Source organism: Triticum dicoccoides, chromosome 1A, assembly GCF_002162155.2.
Source record: "Triticum dicoccoides isolate Atlit2015 ecotype Zavitan chromosome 1A, WEW_v2.0, whole genome shotgun sequence".
Lineage (NCBI taxonomy): Eukaryota > Viridiplantae > Streptophyta > Magnoliopsida > Poales > Poaceae > Triticum > Triticum dicoccoides.
Genome location: NC_041380.1, coordinates 534,575,908 through 534,584,471, shown reverse-complemented (window position 1 = coordinate 534,584,471; position 8,564 = coordinate 534,575,908).

Genomic DNA, 8,564 nt, shown 5'->3' with positions numbered 1-8,564 from the left:
TCCACCCTCGTGGGCCCCCTGTTGCTCCACCGACATACTCCTTCCTCCTATATATACCTACGTACCCCCAAACGATCAGATACGGAGCCAAAACCCTAATTCCATCGCCGTAACTTTCTGTATCCACGAGATCCCATATCGGGGCCTATTCCGGAGCTCCGCCGGAGGGGGTATCCATCATGGAGGGCTTCTACATCAACACCATAGCCTCTCCGATGAAGTGTGAGTAGTTTACCTCAGACCTTCAGGTCCATAGTTATTAGCTAGATGGCTTCTTCTATCTTTTTGGATCTTCATACAATGTTCTCCCCCTCTCTTGTGGAGATCTATTCGATGTAATCTTATTTTTGCGGTGTGTTTGTTGAGACCGATGAATTATGGGTTTATGATCAAGTTTATCTATGAACAATATTTGAATCTTCTCTGATTTCTTTTATGTATGATTGGTTATCTTTGCAAGTCTCTTCGAATTATCAGTTTGGTTTGGCCTACTAGATTGATCTTTCTTGCAATGGGAGAAGTGCTTAGCTTTGGATTCAATCTTGCGGTGTCCTTTTCCAGTGACAGTAGGGCCAGCAAGGCACGTATTGTATTGTTGCCATCGAGGATAACAAGATGGGGTTTTTATCATATTGCATGAATTTATCCCTCTACATCATGTCATCTTGCTTAAGGCGTTACTCTGTTTTCATGAACTTAATACTCTAGATGCATGCTAGATAGCGGTCGATGAGTGGAGTAATAGTAGTAGATGCAGGCATGAGTCGGTCTACTTGTCTCGGACGTGATGCCTATATACATGATCATGCCTAGATATTCTCATAACTATGCTCAATTCTGTCAATTGCTCAACAGTAATTCGTTCACCCACCATAAAATACTTATGCTCTTGAGAGAATCCACTAGTGAAGCCTATGGCCCCCGGGTTTATCTTCACCATATTAATCTTCGATTACTTAGTTATTTCCTTTGCTTTTACTTTGCATCTTTATCATAAAAATACCAAAAATATTATCTTATCATATGTATCAGGTCTCACTCTCATAAGTGATTGTGAAAGGATTGACAACCCCTTATCGCGTTAGTTGCAAGGACTTATTTGCTTTGTGCAGGTACTAGGGGATGCATGCGCAACCTCCTACTGGATTGATACCTTGGTTCTCTAAAACTGAGGGAAATACTTATGCTACTTTGCTGCATCATCCTTTCCTCTTCGGGGAAATCCAACGCAGTGCTCAGGAGGTAGCAACCACCTCGGACCCCACCACCCAGGGACTGCTGGCCCAATGGTAGTTCCGGCCCAACCTCCGCTCCAACTACCGGCCTGAGGGGTTTACTTTCTGTATGTGGCCTGGTAGTTGAGCGGTGGTAGTGCGGTAGTTCTGATTTATTCCTATAGACCGGTACTACCGGGTGCGCCACCGGAAGTACCGCCCTGGTGCCCTAGCAGGGGTTTCCCGCATTCATCGGTTGCACCGGTGCCTATTGCGGATGTACCGCTCCTATGCATTTCTGCACATAACGGTTGGATCTGTGGGGGGGGGGGCTATTTAAGGAGGTGCTTCTCCTACCTCCCACCTACCTCTTGCCTCTCTCTCTCCTCCATTACTGCCATTAAAGCTCCCTTGCCCGATCTCTCTCTCTAGCCACTCAAACTCGTTGATCTGCTATTGAAGGAGGAGACCTAGATCTACACTTCCACCAAAGGATATTTGATTCCCCCATACTTTCTTGTGTGGATTTTGTTACTCTTGGGTGCTTGGGCGCCCTAGACGGAAGAGGTCACTTTGAAGCCACATTCCATTATGGTGAAGCTCCGGGGTTTCATTGGGAGCCTCCAATTAAGTTGTGGAGAGAGCCCCAACCTTGTTTGTAAAGGTCTGGTTGCCGCCTTTAAGGGCATCAATTGTGGAATCACGACATCTCGCATTGTGTGAGGGCGTGAGGAGAATACAGTGGCCCTAGTGACTTCTTGGGGAGCATTGTGCCTCCACACCGCTCCAACGGAGACATACTTCCCCTCAAAAGTAAGGAACTTCTGTAACACATCCTCGTCTTCACCGACTCCAGTCTTGGTTATCACATCCCTTTACTCGTGCAAGCTTATCTTGTGTTACATTCCTTGCTTGCTTGTTTACTTATTGTTGTTGCATCATATAGGTTGCTCACCTAGTTGCATATCTAGACAACCTACTTTGATGCAAAGTTTAAATTGTTAAATAAAAATTAAAAATGTTAGTTGCTTGTTCACCCCCCTCTAGTCAACTATATCGATCCTTTCACTACTAACATCTTTCAACATAGTTTTCTCTAGGAACATATCATAAATAAAACGGGGAAGCTATACGCGAGCAATTGATCTACAACATAGATATGCAAATACTATCAGGACTAAGTTCATGATAAATTTAAGTTCAATTAATCATATTACTCAACAACCTGGCTTTGTCCGCCTAATGAGTCGCCTTGCGCCGAGACGACCGGCAACCGTGCCAAATCGCCACGGCGCGGAGCTGCTTTTGACGGAGGTTGTCCCCCGCTCTCACCGCCGTTGTGATCTCGCCAGGCCGCTCGAGCCGCTCGATCGCCATTCACTGAATCGCCAGATAGCCTTAATTTCTGCTGCGGAGTTGAGCCGGCTTGGCTGTCAGCTAAACCGCGCCGGGCCCGATTCAGCCCGCCTCGCGCTGCCATGTGCTTCTGCAGCATTGATTTCGACCTCAAGTTTCCAAACCGGACTCAACTTCTGGTGGGTCGCGCCTCCGAGCCACCCTCTGCTCCAAGTCGCCATAGGTTTGCAATCTTGGATCGGCCGCGTCTCTGCAAAATTTGTGGTCAAGGACAGTTGCCGTTGTGCCATGCCGGTTTCGCTTGCCGCCGGTTCAGCCGTACCTCGCCATTAAGTCGCCATGGCTTCTCCCAGCCCCGTTGAATCGTCCCGCCAAACCGCCCAGTGCCCGCGCCGGTTCGGCTCCGGGCCCACCTCTGCTATGACCAGCTACAACCCCGTGGGCTCTCGCCGCTTGTTCCGACAGAGAAGGGCCGCCTCTTCTATGACCATGGCATCGATCCGACGTCCGTGTCAAGCCGGCCGCGAGCCGCCTTTTGGCCTCTCCGAGCCGCCCTTGTGCCGAGCATCGACCCTTGAGCCGCCGCGTCTCCTCCTCCCCTACGACCTGTTGCATCGTTCTCTTCTGCCGCGCGCCGATTCGCCCCGGTACGAGTTGCCCCCGTGGCCCTGCATGAAGTCACCGGTGCCTCTACCGGCTTGTACTGACGCCGTGGTCAGCGGCCTTCTTTGCGTGCTTGCGCCGACTCTGCATCCACAAATCGCTACCTCTGCTAGACTATTCTGGCTTCGCGGAGGAGTTAATCCGGGAGCGGAGTGAATCCGAAAAGCTCCTTAAGACTGATGGAGATCTGGCGAGTCACGCGTCTGGTTTAACTGCTACTGGCCGACGGACGATTTTCAGAGTCAGCGAATTACCTCCTGGTGTTGGAGCGAGGCAGACGCCACCTTCCCCTCCTTCACAATTTCAGCCTAATCCACGCCCACATGTTGATCCGTTAATGATGCCAGATTCAATGGTGATAATAATCAAAATGGAACAAGCATATGCTCTGCAACCCAAGGATGGCAGCAATCAATATACGTCAGGCTCGACCCACAGGCTGCTGCTTCTCTGCCACACCTGCGCACTCCTCCGCCAGGTTTCCTTTCTGATCTGCAGTAGCCTGCGCGCTGAGCCGCCAGTACTCGCTATGGCGCGCGTCAAGCAGAGCCGCTGCGGCCCCGACTTGCCGGCGCTTCTCGCGCCGTGGCGCCTTCGCCTTCCACTCCGAGCCGCCCCCGCACTGCTCCTCTGCACGCCCAAAGCCGCGCACCCGCAGACCTGCAGATCTCCGTGTTGGCCGACCAAGACGCTGATTCACCACTGCTACACCCCGCGCGCCGATTCACCACTGCTGCAAGCCGGTGCCATCCTCGCATGCCGGTTCACCTGTCACGCCCGCGCCATGGCTCTTCCTCTGCCGAGCCCGGTTCTAAGCCGCTAGTGTGCTGCCTCCGTCTCATCTCTGGTCAAGTCGCCGTCGGGCCTCGTCTCGTCCCCGGTTCACGTTGCCGGACACGCCTGAGCTTCGCCTCCCGTCCAAGTTGATATCGGGCCTTGCCGCGCCTGAGCCACCCGGCATCGTAGTTTTCCTCGGGTCGCAGCTGGCCTCGCGCCCTTGCCTCATCGCTCGCAGCTGCTGTACACGGGCTGGCCTTGGTCGCCTCCGCCGCGCCCTTGAGTCGCCGCCGCAGTATATATTTCGAAGCCGGCCGCCGCGCTTGTTTCAATCCGCCATGGCCTCCGCCGTATTGGCCTGTACCTCGGTGTTACTCCACGACTGTGCTGCTGCATTGAGACACATAACGCATGGCAAAAGACTGATTACAGCACAACCCCCGCTTGTTTCATGGCTGTGAGGCAAGATAAGCAAAATCTAGTGCTACTTGCGCTAAGCACAGAATGGCACAGGGATTGAGAAAGAAGGAATCTAGTATTGCATGGGAAGCTAGCAAGCCGGTCTAGTTCAACGGGTGTGATTTGACTGGCCGATGGTGTTCTACGTTATAAAAAACAGACCTACACTACATGCAATGCACCACAAGGAGTAATACTATGTGGCCCGATTTTTTTAAAAAAAGCTGGAGTAGTACGTATGGTGCGACAGCAGTTTTTGTCCATGATTTTGCAAAAATCGTCCATAAATTACAGCGGTATGCCGTCATCTTCGGGTCAATTATCCAGCATCAGCATCCAAGTTCATCCGACTAAATGAATCAGGTGCTATTTATCCTTTTCGGTTTGATCCGGATATTAGAAATTTCAAGAATTTTTTCTGCTGTGACTTGTACTATTTGTGCACGCAGATTTAACAGATCATGGCATCCTGGAAAGTGTGATTTTCCGCTGCTAGGCTTCTGTATATCCCAGTTAAATTATGGGTGGAGCACACATCAACTCACTGGAACAATGCCCGCGATTGACTCACCGTTCGCACGGCTTGCCGCGCCTGCAATTGTTTTGTCCGACCATGCTGGCTTACAATGCCGTGGCCGGTTCATCTATCTGCTCCCGCGGCCGGCTCGACCGTGATTGATTTCAGCTTCACCGTGGTGATGATCAACTCCGCGGTGAATAAAATTACCTGGTCTGATATATCAGGTGAAATCCATCCAATATATTTTATATTACATATTGCCTCCTTTAACAGAGCAATTACTCTGGCTAGCAAGGTTTTCTAATGCAGGGCCCTAAACCACCATATTGGTGCAAATTTAAAGGCCGTCAGAAAATTTCCGGCTTAAAAAGAAGGATTCCGATTTAATATCCGGCTTAAGGGAAAGTTATCTCCCACGAAGCTTTGAAGCTCTAGATAGCCGGTTCAAAATACCGGTTCAAGAAGAATTTGTCTCTTGCAGAAAGTTAAAGGTTGCCGAAGAGGACTTGCTGCCCTGACGTGCGGTTCAAATATGGATATCCTGCCTTATGGGCTCATCTTCATATGATCATTTGGAGGCTTCCTGTTCAAACATAGGTGTGTTCACCAAAGAGAATATAGCGTTACTACCCTCTTGATGCAGCTATCAAGCCAATATTATTATAAGGGGCCAAAGAGAGTTTGTTGCACAGCACAACTCAAACATAGGCACCCGGCGAGCATAGCTCAAAAATATAGCACATGGAGGCTTCAGCTGACAAAGCGGAGTCATGTCCATTAATCCGACTATCACGCCACAACAAAGCTTGGGAGCTTCACACCCAAGGGGCCAAAGAGAGTCTTGTTGCTACGCACAGCTCAAACATAGGCACCCATAGAGCACAGCTCACAAAGTTACTTGGGGGCTCTTTGTGCAACGCAACAAAGAGTATGAAGGACCCTTGTAATATGCTATCAAGCCCGGCTTGGAAGTGTGGTGTATTCACCTAAAACCTCGGGTTAACCTGCCTTCATCAAGTAAGCCACTCCTATCCAGGTAATCCTGGCATGACCCGCCGAACGTTTGACAGTTACTCTCATTGAGACCCTGAACTTGTCAAAATTAAAACGACGATTGGTTAGTTGGAGGCCCATCTTAAAAGGCTTTGTCAAATGGTTTAACTCAGCGGCCTGGCAGCCCATGAAAAGCCTCAAATTTGGGCCTGGCAGCCCTTGAAAAGCCTCGACTACAAGGTTTTATTTGCCTTTGTCAAGATATTTTCTCTTTTGATAAATTTTATGTTGAACCGGTGTCTATTGACCCGGCATGACTATCAGTCATCAAATTAACCCAGTGTTCGATAACCCGGCTCGACTTTCAACTACAAGTTGTCAGTACATAATTACTTATAATCCGGTGTTTATTGACCCAGCCTGGCTTTGGACTATAAGTCGCCAGCATATATTTGGATTGCGCCATTGGAATTATGCGCTTATAAATCAGTGGGTATATTATTCAAATAGCCAACATGGTTGGATTTTTATTATGGTTATTAATAACCAGTATTATGATTAAGATTTTCAAAGTCGCTTTAGCGCAAATGGCTATCATATTATCAATAGATATGATTTATTCTACAATTGAAGGAATAGTCCCGAGTTGCTGCGGGCTTACGACCCGGCACTTGGGGGCTACATTATTTCAGTTGAAATTACATTAAATACACAAGTCTCATGTCGCTGCAAACATGCACCATGACACTTGGGGGCTAATGCAAAGTCATTTTGTCGGTGGGAACGGCACCTATGGGATAACAAGAATCCCTACTGTGGTTAGCGGGGCGCGGGGTCGTGAGAAGAGCGGATCAAACAGATAGCACATGGTTCGTTTATCCAGGTTCGGGCCGCGAGGATGCGTAAAACCCTACTCCTGCTTTGGTGGATTGTATATCTGTGTTCTTCAACTAGCTATGGGGCGTGAGGAGCTCCAAAAAGCCAAAATCCTTCTCCTGGTCGCCTCGGGCCTCCTTTTATAGAAAAAGGGGTTGCCACAGTGGCACACAGGAGGTGGAAAGGGTACAGTGATGCGAGGTTATCCCTCGCATTACATGACAAGGCGCATTTAATGCGTCTTGCTTAGGTGTCCTTGCTTTATCGGGGAGGGGGGAGAGATCTATGTCGTCCGTCGCTGCTCCTTCTTGTGTCGACACGCGCCCTGGCCAGCGACGCCTGTGATGGCATGTAGGTAGGCAGGCAACTGAGGTGGCGCAGTGGTGGGTCTTCACGAAGATCTGCATGCCGCCACGCAGGTGCCTGCCCAGCTGGTTGGGTCGGCAGCTGCATGCATGCGGTGGTGGAGGTTTAGTCGGCGTGGGCCTGATGGTGGCCCCACGGGTGTCCTCGGGAAGGGCCTTGCCGGGGCCCCGGCAAGGGTCTTGCCGAGGCGCCTGCTGTCATCCCCGGCAAGGCGCTTGCCAGGGGTCTTGTGGTCTTCCTCGGCTGGGATCCCGCCAAGGGTTGTCGTCTCCTTAGTGCGTATTTGATCTTGAATGTCTTCACAAAGATCTGCATGCCGTCACGGGGATGTCTCCCGAATCCTTGCCCTTTGGGGGCAGTGGACTCAAGGGTGATTTGCTGCGTAGGCGCGGGACGAGTCGCCGCGGTAAGGGTCTTGCCGGGGCTGCTAGAACTATCTCCAGGCAAGGATCTTGCCCGGGGAGTCCGCTTCGTCCCCTTTGCTCTTCGTGGTATTGGCCTTGGCGTCGTTCTAGTTCTCTTGAGCTTCGGTCTTACCCTGGCTCACCTCCCTTGCCTTGCTTGGTGTGGTGGTGCCCGTGGCTCAGACTGCCCGTGCACAGTTATAGGGGTACAAAAAGTGTACCCCTCTTTTTGTACACCGACAGGAGCCCCCAGGCCTGGGCCACACATAAGCGCAACGCGTTGTTGGGCTAGGCCCAAAAATGGTGCACGGGCAGGCGGGGCGGTTTTTATCGCGGTAAGATTCTTCACGCGTTGCGCTTCCCACGATTCCCGCGCGTGGCGCGGTGTGGGAGGCGCATGTGACGTGGGCGGCATGCGTGGGGTTGGTTCCCGCAGGTTCGCGCCTTCCCCATAAACGGAGGGAGGCGTGGAGGCGCGGCCCATTTACTGAATGGGGCTGAGGCGCGGTCTTCAAGGCGTCCACTCCCCACGATCACGGGGTGGGGAGTGGCCGTCTCACCCATCCCCTTGGTTCTGCACGTCCGCCACGTGTCTCCCATACGCCTAGGGTGGCAAACGGTGGAGGCGGGAAACCAGGCCGTCGCTGGTTGGGGCGGCGGGTCGGTCCTGGCTCCCCGCGCCTTCCTTATCTTGATTGGCCGAGCGGGGCGGCCGAGCCCCAACCCCGATTCTTTATAAAGAGCGGGAGGGGGGGATGGCGTCCCGCATTCTTTCATCTTCTTCTTCCTTTAGCTTCTGCTCCTCCCTTCCATCCATCATGAAGAGAGGGAATCCCGGTCCTTTAACAGTGGCGGCGAGGGTCGCCGCTCGACAACGCATCCCTCCTTCTCCTGCGCCTATGGTGGTAGAGTCAGCCGCGAGGGGAAGGGGGAGGT